The sequence below is a fragment of the Canis aureus genome, chromosome 28 (genome assembly GCF_053574225.1).
Source record: "Canis aureus isolate CA01 chromosome 28, VMU_Caureus_v.1.0, whole genome shotgun sequence".
Classification (NCBI taxonomy): Eukaryota; Metazoa; Chordata; class Mammalia; order Carnivora; family Canidae; genus Canis; species Canis aureus.
The window spans coordinates 19,887,709-19,905,583 of record NC_135638.1 but is presented as its reverse complement, the minus strand read 5'-3'; the positions used below and the strand labels follow the sequence as shown (position 1 = coordinate 19,905,583).

General features: G+C 41.8%; 1 protein-coding gene across 11 annotated transcripts in view; it reads right to left on the bottom strand.

The window, feature by feature from the left end:
- Positions 1-17,875, bottom strand: part of STAU2 (staufen double-stranded RNA binding protein 2) — a 297,993-nt gene that overhangs the window by 3,178 nt on the left and 276,940 nt on the right. The gene's annotated exons all lie outside the window — the stretch shown is intronic.

Genomic DNA, 17,875 nt, shown 5'->3' with positions numbered 1-17,875 from the left:
AGAATTTGGTTCTTCTGCCCCCCCCCTCCCCCTTTAAAGCCTCCATTTAGAAGGGCTTTGTTGAGTCCGAGATAGGTGTGAGCTGCCCCGGCCTGGAGATCCCCCCTGGGTCACACTATGGTCGTCTGTATCTTCTCAACTGCCTTGGCAAGGGGCTGACTCTTGCAGTTTCCCAAACTTTTGCCCGCCAAAGGCCCCTTTTGGGTAGCTGACTAAATGTGTGATCCTTTGTCAATGTCATCATTCGTCATATCTTTTTTTTTTTTTTTTGGTTTTAGTTCTGAAGTTAATAAACTTAAAAAAAATTTTTTTTTTTTGGAGTAGTTTTAGTTGTACAGAAAAATCGAGCAGGGATGTCAGTGCCCCACCCCCACTAGTCCTGGCCGTGGTCCAGCTGCTGACATCAGCTGAGGCAGGTAAGCGAGACTTCCAGCTGGGTAGAAGCAGTGTGGCTGCCTCACTGGGGTAGTATCACTGGGTGTATTGTGTCCCCACCTCCCCCCCACCAAAAAAAAAAAAAAATCTATATGTTGAAATTCTGACCCCCGATACTTCCAAATTGTGGCCTTATTTGAAAATAGGGTCATTGCAGATGTAAGATGAGGTCCTACGAGATGGAATAGGATGGCCCCAAATCCAATATGATCAATGTCCTAATAAAGGGGGAACTCTGGACGTGGACACACACACACACACACACACACGAACACCATGTGGAGAGAAAGACAGAGCTTGAAGTGATACAACAGAGGCTGAGGGATGTCAGCGATCAACAAGCCACCAGACGCTCGGGAGAGGCCTGGAACAGATTCTCTCTCACAGGAGGGAACCGACAGGACCAACACCCCTGGGTTTGGACTCCCAGCCTCTAGAACTGTGGGAAAATGCATCGCTGTTGATTAAACTGCTCTGTTTGTGGTGTTTTGTTATGAGAACTCTAACAAACGAATGTAGGTACATCATAATTCCTCCTTAAGCATAATGGAACCTCTCCCTCCTCCCTGTGATGTTGCCTTTTATCCTTTTTATTATAAAAATAGTCTTCATTACAGGAAGATCATAATAGGTCCAAGCCCAAAAGAAATGCAGAAATATTCACAGTCCCAGCCAGCCATTTACCGCCTGGTATAACGTCTCTCCAGATGCTTTCTATCCCCGCCCCATATGCACATACGTTAACCTGGATCATCTCTTAACACTGTTTTATAACCTGTTCTTTTCGTTGAACACGAGCAGCGTTGCATGTCAATAGAGACATGTCGGTGGCATCATTTTGCCTGACTGCACAGTATATTGACCTTATGTGCCCTCTTATATTTAGCCGGTCTCTACTTGGACATTTCGGACACTCCCAATATTGAAGCTCTTATTAATACCGCATCAAGCATTCTAATGGTTAACATTTTTGCATAGCATCTCAATAATTTCCTTGTGGTAAATTCCTAGAAATTGAATTTCTGGACCAAAAAGTATGCACATTTTTAAAGATCTGATATGAGCTTTCTCTCTGCCCTCAGAGAGGTTGTGACCACAGCAGCAATGTGAGGAGCTGATGTTTCTCTTAGGTGCTTTTGGAATTAACCTCTCAGAGCCACTTCGTGGGGCATTTGAGCAAACCGTTTTGTCATTTTATGACCCCACCTTATTTTTCATTTGTCCATCCTGACCACTTAACTTTATTCGCTAGATTTGGCTTTGAGTAAGGTTTGGCTGCTTTCAAAAATTAAATTCACTCTCAAAAGATCCAGATTTGGACAATCCTCCTGCCCCCACACCCACCCAAGAGAAATCTGCAGAGGGATTTGGCTCACATTGAGATTCATTCAATTGGGTGACCTCTGAGGTCCTTTCAGGTCCTGGAATGCTGGGGTGCTGGAGATGGACGTCCTGGGTGACTCTCTGTGAACAGTCTTGTATGTGTGCACGTTCTCACAGGCTTCTTACATGAACCTGAGCCTGGAGTCCCGCCTCACGTATGCATGTATGGGGGGAAGCACCAGGCCCTCTCACCGTTAGGCTCCAAAGACCAGTCCATGGCTGACCTTTCCAGATAGCCCAACTTCATTGGGGGTGGGGATGGTGCTAATGAACTTATAGGTCTTTGTGTATTCAACAAACGAACAACTGTTCTTTTTTCTGATCCATTTGTATGTGAATTACTGTCAGGAATGCTAATTTTGATCATTTTCTTCCCAAATGAACTATTGTGGAGGGCTGCTCAGTACCCCCAAATTTAAATCTGCAGTGTGGTATAGCTGAATGAGACAGACAAGAACTCCAGGGCTTCTTGGTCCTGTTTTATTTCCAACAAGGCCAAAAGGGCAACCAAAACAACTTTTAAAAACAGTTTTTAAAAAGCCATTTATAGGCTAGTCGCAGCCCATTTTCACTGGTTGTTTTTGGAATACTTGTTGCCTGAAGACCTGGAACCAAATGTCGTGCTACACCAAGTCCAGGACCCGGTGACACCTGCTCTGTTCCATCCAAAAAGAGAAGCATACATGAGATGCAGGCCAGGTCTCAGAGAGCAGGTTCAGTGTTTTAGCTCTTGCAAAATCTCCTGGATGATTTTATCAACATGTCAAGCAGGTCCCCGTGCACTTTCAAAATGCCTGTCATCACTCAAAGAATGTACTGCAGGTTGGAATGGCGGCATGCTCTTTCACTCAATGCCATGAATAGATTTTCAGAATTCTTGCGCAGCTGCTTCCCTCCAAAGGTATGCTTAAAGGCTTCCAAATAATATTCCCTTATTTATCTGATGAGATAATTCAACCCACATCTTATTGATAACCCTGAATACAATTGCTTATAAATATGAGAGGACTTCTTAGTAATTTATAAAAGACAATGAAGATGATTTATCTTCTCTGTAAACAGTAATAGCTACCACTTGATGAACACCACTCTGCCATAGTCATGAGACCAAGCCCTTTACCAGGGTGACCTCAGGTGTTACCACAGCCCTGCAGGTGGGTCCTAACCATGAGGAATTCAGGAACCTACTCGAGGTTACACAGCTAGCAAAGGTCAGAGTAGAGATTTGAACCCAGCACACATTCTTGACCAGATCACTTTATTTCCTTCAAACCTAGCCAAATTCAGCATGACTTCTTTCAATATCATTATTTCCAGATCACTCTTATTCCCTCCTCTGTATTCATTCTATTATTATTCCCCCCCAATAGTTACTGGAGGTAAGCTCATATAATTATCCCTATTTTCTAGAAAAGGGGTTTATTATCTCGTGGGGATCACAGTCAGCTTCCACAGCCTTCTTGTGGTCCCTGGCTTGACTTCTGAGGCTTCGTTCAGCACTTCTCTAACACTTGTAGTTTGGGCTAAAATTAAATTGCTATAGCAATTATTTTGTCACTTAGAATTATCCAGTGACTCCCAACAAGGTAATTCAACTATCCGTTTCTTAACATTCTGAGGGTGCTAAGTCTTGCTCTCTTTTTTTTCCTCTCCTGTATCATTCTGAGAAGCGTTCATTCCTTACCTGCATGGGATTGCTGGCTGGAGGGAAAGAAAAGCTGCAGGGTTGGCCTGAGACCATGGTATGTAGGATACTACAGCGAAAGGAGGTGCTGGGATTGCAAAGGCGAATAGACAGGGACAGGACAGAGAGCTGGGCGGTGATTTATAGAGAGAGATAAGTCAAATATGTTTAGGGAAGCCGAGATGGGCAGGGGGTGCCGACCAGGTGCCTCCTCCTACAGGTACTAATAGAACACTGGCCCTGCTTCTTCTTCTCCCACAGGTAGAGAGCTCAAATGGGGAGATCTCTCCCTACCCCCAACTCATCGGCCACTACCAGATAGGATACTTTGCAGATGAAAAAATTCCATCTGTGAGATGAGTGTGCTTCACTTTCTACAGAAGAAATGGCTACAAGAATAGGATAATGCAGCAATGCCTGAAATAGCTCCATTCATTTAGCAAGACTCAATTATCAGTCATTTCAAAGAACAATGTATAATGGAATGGCTTTGCAAACAGATGCTACAATTTAACAGTCCACAAAAAAACATTTTATTATACACATCCAAACCTGTCCAGAAGGTGGTAAAATCAACGAAATCTCCGTGTTTAAGCTACCCCAACTGAATAAATTGTTACTTGCTAGAGGCCAGTTGTTTAAAAAGAGAGAGAGAGAGAGAGCCTATTATAAAAATGCTAGATAACAGTAAAGGACATTGTAGTGAGGGAAAAATCAAATAACTCTCATTTGGAGAGACATCTGAAGCCTGATTAAGGAGCAAGTTCTCACTGTCTGCTACTGAGAGGATAAATAGATAACAAGACGCTCAGCTCTTAGTGTCTCTGTTCACCCCTCAGCCTGGACAGTTTGCTGTGTGATAAATGTCAACTAATGTTGAGGAGTCGTGGGAAGGAGGTAAATCTGGGTGCCTTAATGAGGAACATCCTGAACGATGCTTAAACCCAAGTTGTATAACTTCCCACACACTGTGGATTTGAGAATTTCAAAGATGCACTAACAGAAGTACCCAGAACCCTCCGTAAGGCTCTGGCCATAAACAAATAGACAACTCAATGATTTCATTTCCAAGGTCAGAAAATGTTTCCTACCAAATCAAAACAAACTCACTCAGCATCCAAGTGTATGTTACCACAGTCTGCCAAGTGGAATCTCAAACTGTAGCTTTATGACCATTTATGTGTTCTGAGATAAAAAAAGAAAAAAAAGAAAGAAAGAAAAAAGAAAGAAAGAAAGAAAGAAAGAAAGAAAGAAAGAAAGAAAGAAGAAAGAAAGAAAGAGAAAGAAAGAAAGAAAGAAAGAAAGAAAGAAAGAAAAAAGAAAGAAAGAAAGAAAGAAAGAAAGAAAGAAAGAAAGAAAGAAAGAAAGAAAGAAAAAAAGAGGGTATTCAAGGCAATTCATGTAGCTTGGTTTGAAAGGAGAAAAACTTTTAAGAAGCATTTTAAAGAAGTGGATGACATTTCCTGTTCTTATTCCTGTCTTTTCATCTTAACACTTGTATCCATTTGTGTGTGTGTTTCCCTTAAAAGAAAGCATCTACATAGATACGTAGAAATATTTTGGTCCCCAACAGATTTTACAACTGTTTTGTGAGGAAACCCCCACAGGTTCTTGAACAGATGTCGCTACAATTTCATGGATCACTTGTTTTGTGCGTAGTTATAGCAATACCAGAAACAAGATGCCAGGAAGATACTTTCCATGCCTGTTTGTTGGTCTTGGTTCGCACGCATGCACACGCGCCTGTGTGTGTGTGTGTGTGTGTGTATCTGCAGAATGGAGGTGAGTCTTCCCAGCCATTTCTACAATTTCTAACTTTCCTCTCATTAATCAGCAATTAGCTAATTGTGTTGGAAACAATGCCGAGTCTTCCTGCTTCCTTCCTCAGAGGCTAAATGTAACAGCATTAAAGCATTTTCTTGTGAGACGACAATGGTCTTTACTAGCAAAAATGTGAATTTTAACTCATCCCTTTATGACACACCGTTCTTCTTGTAGTGTTTAAACACAATGTCCAATGGATGTTTTTATTTCCTTTTTTCCCCTTTTCACACTTTTCCCACCGATTTTATGTCCTGAATCCCACAAACAGGCTGTTCCCATTAAAGTCAATGGCAACCACACACGCCTGAATGTGGCCTTCATTTTTAAGTCAGTATCCAAGGTTTGTTTTGTTTTGCCTTTTCCCCTGAAGTGCTTGCTCATGTGGAATTCTTCCTGGGAGCAGCTCTAACTAGTGCTAGATTCACTTCAGAATGCACACACTGGTCATATGTACAGCTCCCTAAATCAGTCTTCTTAAATGAGAAAATGATAGGCTTCAAACGGCAAACGTCTTTATTTGCAGTGAGGACTCCTCTAACTTCTCATCCCAACAATCTTTGGGACTGGCTCTCTATTAAATCATTCCAATGACTGAAAACCAGCAGGTTCTTCAGTAAGCTTAAGGCTTAGTGCTCAAAGAATGTGAATTTTATTTAACATTCCTAAGTTATCATTTTCTTGCTTTGAAAGGTCTATAACAAAATGCCAAGTCTCTCTTTCTCTAAAATAAAAGAAACCAAAAAGAGAACATTGTATTTCTAAATTGTCTCACATGGAGATCAGATCTTCAGTCTTTAACATTTCAGATGAATCAATGATAGGACTTGAAAAGTAAAATGAAAAAGGATTATACTAAGCTCTCATTAAACCATCTGCTGCCCTGATTCTAACAATTTCATATAGTCTGCACTTTCTACTTATGCGCACATAATCCTATTGGTTCGTATAATTTCCATAAAATTGGTACTTTGTGAATGGCTTACTGTTGGAACAAAGGGATGTCAGCCTGCGGAGGTGATGGCTACACATCATTAAATTAAAAAAAAAAAAAAAAGGCAGGCTGTGGTCTGAAGACATGCAGGTTTTAGACAATCTATTAAAGCAGAGAACAGGAATTTTAACTTTAGAATTAGGGGACTTAGTACAAAATTGGGCACTTAGCCTACAGACTTAGGCATCATCTATATTCAGTGGTTAGGCTCTTACGTTGGGTAATCCATGGAGCTGCCAGCCTTGACAATGATACAGAATGTAATTTAAAGCAGGATTAACAGTGCTGAGGAGTGTTTGTGGTGTGTTCAGAACAAACATCAGCAGTGGTAGTCATGCTGCCATGTCTTACTCCAATCACACTGTTTCTGTTTTACCAACACTGTTCTTTTTAGAATTCTTGCATTGTCCTGTATTTAATTAGTTTTGATTCAACAAAAAATCCCCTCTGTAATGGAGGGCTACGACAACGTGCTGTTGAGTACCAAGGCAGGTGTCCATGAATGGCAGCAGGGTTGCTTTGTCCTCAGCGGGACGATGCCCAGAGACGTGTCCATGTCCTAACCTCCAGAAGGTGCGTATGTTACCTCACATGGCAAAAGTGATTTTGCAGATGAGATTGAGGTATAAACATTGAGATGGGGAGATAAACATTGAGGTGGGTCCAATCTGATCACATGAGTCCTTAAAATCAGAGAATCTTTCCTGGCTTTGGTGGGAAAGGAAGATATGGCCAGGAAAAAATGGTCAGAGCGATATTTGAAGACAGAGGAAGGGGGACCTAAGCCAAGGAATGTAGGTGGCTTCTAGAAGCTGGAAAAAGCAAAAGGACCAATTTGACCTTCAAGTAAAAACAAAACAAAACACAAAACAAAACCCTGCTGATACCTTGATTTTAGGCCAGAAAGACCCTCGTCTGACTTCTTATCTATAGAACTCTAAGATAATTCATTTGCGTTGTTAAGCCATTAGGTTCAGTAATTTGTCATAGCAGTAAGAGAAACTAATATACTCGTCATCTGGACAAAGAAGGGTGGAGAGCATGCCATTTGGAGTCTATCAGGCCTAGACTAAAACGCAGCCCTACTGAGGACCAGCTGTGTGTTAATGAAAGTTACTTTACCTCTCTGAGCTTCTTTTTCATAATCTATAAATGGACTACAACACTGACTGCACTGGATTGTTTGAAGGGTTAATGCCTGGACCATAAATGAGAGCTTTTATTACACATCTCTCTCTTTTGAGAGCAATATCCAGTCATGAAATTCTTATACTCTCTAGCTTCATGTTCATTTATGTCCAGTTTCTTATATATATTTCTATTATTTTTTCCAGCTCATTGCTTACCGATCTCGCTTCCCAAGAGAACTCTATCATTATGCCTACCACTTAAGCAAAAGCCATTAATAACTTCCAGCCACCAAATAACATTCTGTATCCTTGGCCTGGCATTCAAGGTCATCCATCAGCTGGTCCCATTCTACTCTACTGCCTCATTTACTGCAATCTCATTACAGAGTGTCTCCCAGAGTGTAATGCCCAGACCAACAGACCAGTCATCAGCCCCAGGAATACCTGGCAGGTGTCAGTGTTATCAAGAGCTACCCAGCCACTTGGCCTGGAAGCCTCGCCCACATGGAGCTCCTGCCCTGGCCTGATGGATCTACTTCTTGTCTACTGGAGACATCTGAGTTTTCTTACCTCCACACCTTTGCTCCTACAGTCTTTCATCTTCCCAGGGTGGACATCTCCAATGCCCAGCTTGTCTCCCACCTATGAACTTCTGATGGTCCTTGCCATCTGCCTCCCTGAACTATGGGTTATCTTCAACGTGTTTGCGTACTGTTTCTCAAATAGTTGGCCAGCCCTTGGCTGGCAGAGCCATTGTCCTGTTGGAAATCAACACCTGTGTTTATAGAACATCTTCAAGGAATATTCCTTGGTTGATTATCCACTGACTTCCATCGGAAGCTCCCCCAAACAGACAAGTGCTCACAGATATGTTTCTGCTTTCTGTTTCTCTCTATTCTCAGTCAGCATCTTGTTCTCACTTGTTTTTCATCACTTCGGGGCATCCTCCAAAACTTCTGTCCTGTGAGGCTCTCTCTCCTCCTTTTACACACCCCTCCCATCTCCACACAAGCTCTTCGGACAATATGTTGTAGGACAAACAGTCCCAGGAAAGCAGAGCCGGGTCATCTCTATCCTCCATGTGAGATAAAATTCTGTCTCACAATCTACCTCCAATGACTATAGATGATAGCTACTGACTTTTTGAAATGTCAATCACTTGGGTTTTGGCTTCTGTCATCTTTGGGTCTATAACTAGTGTTTCCCCCTCTCTGGGCCAGTGTGAGGTCTACAAAGAAAGTGCCTGGGAAATCTTTCCTGGAAGGACACAATGGGGGCTTTGCCTGGGATCTTCAAGGTGGTACATCCTGAAACAGAGGACCAGAGGGGAGTCTCTTCCACCCAAGGAGAGCCTGGTTCTGGAGGGCAATAGTGCCTGAATTCTGCTCTGCCCCAAAGGTCTCTTAGGGACTTCATGGTTCTTTGATATTCTACTCCAAAGAGAAGGAGAAGTATTGCCCTTGAACATGGGCACACACTGTTCTGTCTACCCAGAAATTCCAGTTAGGTTTGAGTATGTGATTGAAAAGAGACGTATAGTTATTTCATAATTTTTATTACATTTAATGTGCTCTTGGATGGCATGGCTGTAGGGGGAAGGAAGGTGAGAACAACAGGGAGTGATGGTCAATCAGTAAACCCTATGAAGTTCTGTTCAGAACTTTTGGTTGTACTGAAGTAGGTCCAAGGTGGTAAAGGCAGGTGGGTTGCAGACTTTGCTGATTCCCTCAACGGGTGAGGCATTCAGAAACCTGATTTCTTAGGGCACCAGGGCAGCTCAGTTGTTGAGCTTCTGCCTTCAGCTCAGGGCGTGATCCTGGGGTCCTAGGATTGAATCCCACAGCAGTCTCCCTACAGGGAGCCTACTTCTCCCTGGCCTATATCTCTGCCTTTCTCTCTGTGTGAATAAAATAAAATCTAGAAGAAGAAGAAGAAGAAGAAGAAGAAGAAGAAGAAGAAGAAGAAGAAGAAGAAGAAGAAGAAGGAGGAGGAGGAGGAGGAGGAGGAGGAGGAGGAGGAGGAGGAGGAGGAGGAAGAGGAGAAGGAGAAGGAGAAGGAGAAGGAGAAGGAGAAGAGAAGGAGAAGGAGAAGGGGCCTGATTTTTTTTCTTGGGGCATTTGGTGGCCATTCTAGTGGTCAGATTACAGCAGAGAGGGGGCCAGGATAGATATTTACCTATATCCCAAATGGCTCCTTAGCTTCTTACTGACATCTGATTTTATACACACACACACACACACACACACACGTATGTATATTTACTTTTTATTTTTTTTATTTTTTTTTTTTTATATTTACTTTTTAAAATGAAAGTTCCAAACATTCATAAAAGTACAAGGAATAGTATACTGAACTCTCACACATTTATCAATATTTTGCCAATATTATTTCATAAGAATTATGAAATACTATTAAGAATTATCAATATTTTGCCAATATTATTTCATATATCATCATGTTTTCCTGGAGGATTCTAAATCAGGTATCAGAGAAAGACGCTTGCCGTGATCACACCTAACAAAAGTAAGAACAAATCTTTTCTGTCATCTAAATTCCCAGGTCATGCTAAACTTTTCCTGATAGCCTCAAAGATGTCTTTTAAAGTTGATTTTTGAATCTACATCCCAAAGTTCATGCATTGTATTTGACTGCTCTTTTAAGATCTAAGAATCCTGTGGAAGGCAGAATAATGGCAAAGATGTCCAGGACCTAATCCCTGCCAGGACCCAGGGGAGGAGGCTATTAGCCTGGATTGCCCAGAGTGACCAGTCTAACCAGCGTCCCTAACCTCAGGGGTCCTCTCCCAGTACCGGTCAGAGAGGGACATGTGAAGCTAGAAGTCCAAGAAATGGATTCTCCCCTGGAGCCTCCAGAAAGGAACACAGCACTGCCGACACTTTGATTTTAGCCTGGAAGATGTTGTCTCCGACCACTGAGATGAGACACTAGTCCTGTTTTACGCCACCATTCCATCGGGGGGGGGGGGGAAGGGTGTGGGGGGGACTGAAGGTCATGTGGAGCTGTGAAGGGCTGAGGCCCTACTCTCTCCTGAGACCAGCTGGTGTTGGGCCCAAGAGGGAGACTGGGAAGCAGCGGGGCCAGCCGTGCTGGGTGCCTTCTTGCTGCTGCTGGATCTCTGAGGGCCACAGAAGGCAGGAGTGAAGAGCTCCTCACTCTGCTCCAAGCAAGTTGCATACTGACGTCAAGTCACTCATCACCTAAATCTTGTGAAGACCTTCCTCCACCTTAGGGACCTAGGCCCACTCTCCTCTTCACCCCTAACTCTCTCTACTGGCTTCCTTTCTGTTCCTCATCCTGGACCAGCTCTGTCTCACCTCGGGGATTCAGGCCTGGCCACCCCTTCTCATGACTAACTGCTTCTCAGCCTTCCGATCTTGGCTCTGGAACAGAAGTGAACCCCATCTAGAATGCCCCCACCCCCAGCCACAGAGTGGGGGCAATGGAGAGTGAGGAGGTACAGAGCCTGCACCAGAGGCTTTGGACCTGTCTGGGTAGGAGGGTGAGTGATGACTCCCGGCTGGACTCAGCAGGAAGGACTGACCTAACAGGGGGACCACTTAGGTGAGGCCAAGATCCAAAGCTAGGCGAATTCAGGGTCATTGTCAAGGTTGAAGCCCAGATAGGCCAAGACCCCATATTCACTGGGCTCACCAGAACCTATAACTGGATGTTTATTAATCAGCAACATCATATTTTTTTTGTAATACTAAAAGGCTAGGTTTCCATTGATTTGGGAGACCTCCAGTCCTCTTGCTTTTCTTCTTACATCACTGGGCATCTCTTCGCAGTTTCCTCAACTGCTGGCTTTTGCCTTGCCCTGACTTTTAAGTCCATCCTTGGGCCTCTTATCTTCTCTATCATTATTTTCTCCCTAGATGATTTCACTGGGGTCTACGACTTAGATCTCTTGTAAACATGGATTGCCCACAATTCCTATCTTCAGTCTGGCCTTCTGCCCTGGAGTTCATACATACAACCACCTGGTGGATTTCTCCCCTTAGGGGTGTAAAAGGCATTTAGAATCTGCCAAGACCTGAATCCGTGATTACCATTCTCCAAAACACTCCTCTCCCAAGATGTGTAACCCTCATTCAACCAGCAGCTCTGACAAAATCCCCTAGGAATCAACCCCACTCACTTCCCACATCTGACCCATTATCAAGTTCTATTGGTTCCTCTTTGAAATGCATCCAACATCCAAATATGTCTCGCCACTTGCTCTCCTGCCATCCCAGCCCAGGTCATTGTCATCTCTCAGCAAGACTCATGCCATAGCTTCCTAACCAGATCTCTCTGTAGCTTATGCTCACCTAAGGCCATTCCTCCAAATACATACAGAGCGACAGGTGTGAAATATAGATGAGAACAGTTCAGGACCCTGCTCAAAAACCCTCCAGGAGCTTCTGGTTGCTCTCAGAACAAAACCCCAATTTCTGACTTGGTACAAAGCCCTGGGTGACCCTAACCCAGCTATATTTTCCCTACCGTGCTTCCCCATACCCACAGAGCTCCAACCATGCCAGCCCCTCTTCTCTTTGTAGAACACCCTGAATTCATTCCCATCTCAAGGATTTCCATATGCTTTCCCTTAGACCTGGGACTCTTTTCCCAGTTCTTCACATGGGCTCTCTCCCTCACTCCATCTGCTTCTCTACTCAGTTGGCACCCTGGTGACCACTGGACCTAGACAAGCTGAGTGTTCTCACAGCTCCTCACACTGCCTCATTTGTAGTGCTTGTTGCTTCTGAATCAGGACCTAGAATAGTATACACTCAATAAATAGTCATTAGTTTAATGACTTGAAAGACTGAATAATTAAAAACAAGCTTCATGTTCAAGAAGTCCTAGCCACCTTATATATACAGTTTATTAATTCTCAGAAGTTCTCTATGGAAATTAGGGAGTAAATCATTTCCCCCACTTATTGAAACTCAGAAGTAGCCATTCATTTGATGTTTAAAGACTGGTTATTCAGCTGGAATGAGTAGGTGCTAAATGTTAGTCTTTTAAATGAAGAAAGTAAAGCATAATGATAGGTCTCCAACATAAGTGTTCTCAAGTGTTGTAAACTTATTGTACGCGAATTAGTGCAACCTCGGAAGAAACTTTATTGAAATTAACTGTAATTTTTTTTCCTAGAAAGTCTTCATTTTTCAAACTAAGAGAAATGCAAAGTCACTCTAAAGTTCAAGTAAACTGTATCTTCTTTTTCTGGTTACCACTGACAGAAAAGCATATCACTGGTAATATCACACTTGGTTTGGTGATTTTTAGAAATTCCATTAAAAGTAATTTTTAAAGTCTATGCTTAAATAACTATCTCAAAGGAAAAACTAGTATCTTGATTCCCTAAATCATCTTCATTAAGACAATATAATCAAAGAAAGAGATTTACTTTGTGTTTAAATATTCATGATCACAAATGGTCCTCTTCTACCTCTACCCTCAAATAAGAAGAAATTTAGTACACTTTTGGGGATATGCTTGAGGTCTGCCAAATACTTAAGTAAAAAAATTCTCCTAAGTTGTGTCAAGAAACTGCTGGTACTCTAACAGGCTCCACACATTCTAATATATCCAAACACAGTTTTTTTTTTTTTTTTCTAATTGCTTGGCTGCAGACGAAGATGTGAAGTTATAAGAATTTATGTGATGATCAGTGATGGAATCCTAATCCATCTTAAGCTGTAAGCATGACAACTGGCAGTTCCCAACGTGTATTAAGAGGCAAAGAATTTTTTCTTTTGCCTGAGGGTACATTCCCTTTCAAAAGAAAAATATTTTTCTTCATTTGCTTTCTAAAGATATCACATTAAACTCTACTCTTAACGGTTAATCTTTTAAGGAGGCAAGGTAGACTGGAGAGAGAATCTGTGATAGATTTATAAATTGGGGGTAAAATGTAACACGAGGCATTCCAATATGCAATTTCAAATCAAAACCTTCACTTGGGCAAGGGACATTATATCAGCCAACAGCATTCTTTAGAAATGCCTGACATTCAGTTGGATAGAATTGTATATTGAAATAGATTGTAGGCATATTGTGAATGTTTTTCCTCTAGCATCTGGTAGCATCAAAGCCCAGGAGGAAGAGTGGGTGACCATGCCAGAATTTAAAAGCTGCCTTTTGGATAAATATGTGGAAAGGATATAAATTAAGTTATCAAAAGGCTAGAAGAATTTGCTGAAAGGGGAGGGGGGAGGGTGCTAAAAGCAATAAGCCATTTGGAATTTGATAGCATGCAACTTTCATGCTTTGTATAGCTAGTATTATTAGCCAAGTAAGGATAAAATGGTATTTCAAAAGAGAAAAATTAATTAATGAATGAACAAGCATAAAAAGCAAGAACGCAATACCTGATCAGTAAACGTAAGTAGTACTTATGGTATCTGAGATGCAATGTGGGATGAGCCCCAAGGGAAATCAGGCACCTCCTCTATGAAGCCTTTCTATATTTGGAAGAGAATAGTGACTTGTGATTTCTGTACTCTGTGTATTAGTCAAGATAAACTAACTGCTGAACAAACACCCCCAGAGTCTCAATGTTCATTAAGACCAATTGGGTGGGGGCAGCCTGGGTGGCTCAGCGGTTTAGCACTGCCTTCAGCCCACGGAGTGATCCTGGAGCCCCAGGATTGAGTTCCACATTGGGCTCCCTGCATGGAGCCAGCTTCTCCCTCTGCCTGTGTCACTGTCTCTCTCTCTCTCTCTCTCTCTCTCTGTGTGTGTGTGTGTCTCTCATGAATAAATAAATAAAATCTTAAAAAAAAAAAAAGACCAATTAGGTGTTCCTGGGCTGTGGATCCAAGTCAAGCAGGGTCCCAGGCCCCTTCCCTCTTGTGACTCTGCCCTCTTCTAGTCTAGCACTATGGTCCTCTCCATTTAGCCAGTGGAAGGGAAAATAAAACAGAAGATAGTATGTAGGAATATTTCATAAAAGAGGATGAAAGCCTTCATACTCCATTGAATAGAACCCGAGGACAGATTATACCTAACTCTATGACTACACCCATCTCCAGTCTGGCTGTGAGCTGAGGAGAAGAGGAAACAGGTGTGGTGAGTAATCAGGCTCTACCACAAGTGGTATCATGTTACTGCACTCACTTGCTGAGGCATCTACATGTCTATCTTCTCACGCTAAAACTGTAAGTCTCCAGAGTAGGGTACAATTGGGTCTTATTTGTTTTGGTAGCTATAGCACCAACGCTGGCATGGAGTTAGTGTTCAATTTGTAGTCAGGGGATGTGGGGTGCCAGACTCACAGAGTGAACCTGCAGATGTTAAGACTGGTCATCTATGCTCTAATATTGCCAAGAAAGGCCTGGATTTTTCTTCCTTCCTGGAGATGGCCTCTCTGTGTAGATATTTCCAGAGGACACAGAGACCACATGCCAATAGCGGGCATGGGGCATCAACTTTGTTAATTCTCATCGTATCTTCATGCAAGATGCCTTCATAGGAAAAAGTTCTCACACCCTTCACCTCTCAGAAGGCATTTCAGTGGGAGAGAGGTTGGGCTCCTGAAAGATATATGATAGGGGGGAGGGTTTCTAGTGAACTCCATTCTCAAGAATAAAAAGGAAACCAAAATCTTCCTCAAGGATAAATCAAACTTCCTTAACAACTGAGAAGAAAGCCAGAAGTTATAGGTGAATAAGCAAGACTATGGAACATTATAAAAATCTAGAACCTTATTCTTTCTGTCTCCATTTGGTTTCATGCAAAGAAAGAGTAGCCCCTGTGTGACCGCTAAAGGACTAGTATCTAGAATATATAAAGGACTTTCAAACTCAACAGTAACAACCAAACAAATCCAATTAGAAGGTGGGCAAAGGATGTGAAGATTGTTCACCAAGGAGATTTTACAGATGGCAATTAAACATGTAAAAAGATGCTCCACATCACTAGCCATTAAGACCACAAGTTCATTACAAAATCATTAAATCAGCTAAACAAACAAACAAACAAGCAAACAGTAGTGACTATACCAAATGCTGGAGAGGATTCAGAGAAACTGGGTCTCTTATACATTTTCTATGGGAATGTAAAAATGGGTCAGCCACTCTGGAAAACAATTTGGCAATTTCATAAGAAAGAAACATAAACTTACCATACAACCCACCTATCACACTCTTGGGCATTTATCCCAGAGAAATGAAAATTGATGTCTACACCAGAACTTGTACACAAATGTTCATAGCACTTTTATCTGTAATAGTCAACGATTGGAAGCAACCCAAATATCCCACTGCAAATGAACTATTAAATAAATTGGTACCTCCACATCATGGGATTACTCAATATGACCATACAATAAATGGGAACAAACTATTGGTACACACAACTTGGATGGATCTTAAGGGATTAGGCTGAGTGAAGGTCACTTACTATATGATTCTATTTATATAGCATTCTCAAAATGACAAAAGTATAGAGATGGAGAAGACATTGGTGGTTGCCAAGGGTTAGTGATGGGGTGGGAGGAAGCATGGGAAGAAGGTGAGACCATAGAGGGATAAAACCAGGGAGATCTATCTTGATTGCAGTGGTGGTTACACAAATCTACACATGTGGTAAACTGGCATAGACCTACCATATATAAATGGTACCAATGGCATCATCTTGGCTTGGATGTTGTGCTATAGCTAAATAAAACAGAACCATGGGAGTACAAAGCACATACGACCATTCTGTACTACTCTTGCAACTTCCTGTGAATCTATAATTATTTGAAAATAAAAATTAAAAACAAAATTAGAACTGTATTTTTTGAAAAAAATTAGTATTTTTAATTTTAAAATGAATGATTATTATTGTAAAACTTTGAAAAATACTTAAATGTTAAGGGCAAGTCCCTTGTATTGTCATAACCTTCAACCAACTCCAATCCCACACTCCAGAAGTAACTGCTATTAATAGTTTGGTCTGTGTTTCCCCAGCTATTTTATTTGTTATATTCTTATATACACATCTGTGGACTTTTTGGTTTTTCCTCAAATGGAAATCTCTATGCTTCTTCCTCTGCAATTTGCCTTTTTTCACGTAATAATAAGACACCTTGGACATCTTTTCATGCCACCAAAACCAGCCCGATTTTATTCTTTTCAATAGCTGCATCATATTTTATTGCATGGCTGTGCCATAATCTATTGAATCAGTTCCAGACTAATAGGCATTTAGATTGCTTCTGGCTCTTAAAAATAAGGTTGCAATGGAGATTCTTGTACATACAATTTGTGCAAATACATCTATAAGATAAATTTTATATATTGTCAAATTGCTTTCTGAAAAAGTTATAACAAGTTTCGGGTAACAGCTGCTTGAAAGAGAAGAGGAAGGCAGGCTGAGTCACCAGGACCTAGAAGAGGGGACAAGCACTGGAGCTGTCCCTGGCAGGGGAGGTGGGCCTCCTCAAAGAACAGCTCTACCACCCCCCACCTCCCACTTGTGGGGAAGCCATACTTACTGGACGTTAGCATTGTTTTCCTGTTTCCTCCTACTTCTGGGTGGCTAGATGACACTTCATCCCTATGTGGAAATGAAGTGAGAGGGTATATCTCACCACCTCTGGGAAACATGAGCATAATTGGTCTTCCCTCTCAAGATATGCTATTATATTCCCATAAGCTTCAACATTGCACTTAAGGTATCTAGTGGTAGGATTTTCAGCCAACACCTCCAACTTGTCTTCATCAAAATAAATATTTAAAGTCCAATTCCCTCTTTAAAATCCTTGGGAATCTCAGAGGACTTTCCAGTTAATGCTGGTTTCAGGATTTAGAGCGATATATTTAAAGGATTAATTTACAGTGTTAAAATCTTCCCTTTAACAAAAGCAATACTCATGGTCATGTTATGATCATCATAAAAATCAGCAAAAACTTCATTTTTCCCATTTTTACTCTAAGTAAATACCCAGTCTTATCCTCTCTCTGATATGAGCCTCCCGTGGCTCTTCACTGTCAGTGGAAGAGTCGATCATGGCAATATGGCTCCCAGTGACTTCATGATGATGTGCCTCTCCAAGTTTTAGCCTCTGTCATTCCCCTTCTCCCTTTTATTTCATTTTTTTTGTAGCTTCGGCTTGCTTTTATTTTCCCCACATGCATCATGTTCTTCCTTACCCCATGCCTTTCTCCTTCTGATGTCTCTGCTTAGAACCAAATGGCCTCCCCACCTGTCGTGACCTGGTTGAGTTTTCTTTCAGACCCAGTGTAGACATCTTTCCTCCAGGAAACTGGCTTATAGCTTTTTACTTGGACCAAATGCCTGTTCTCTGCAGATACCTACCACTTTCTACATCATACTAAAATCATCTATTTGTCTATCTACTCTGGTAGGCTAGGAGCTCTTCAAAACTATAGACCACGTCTTCTTACTCAAGTTTTCACACCCAATACCTAG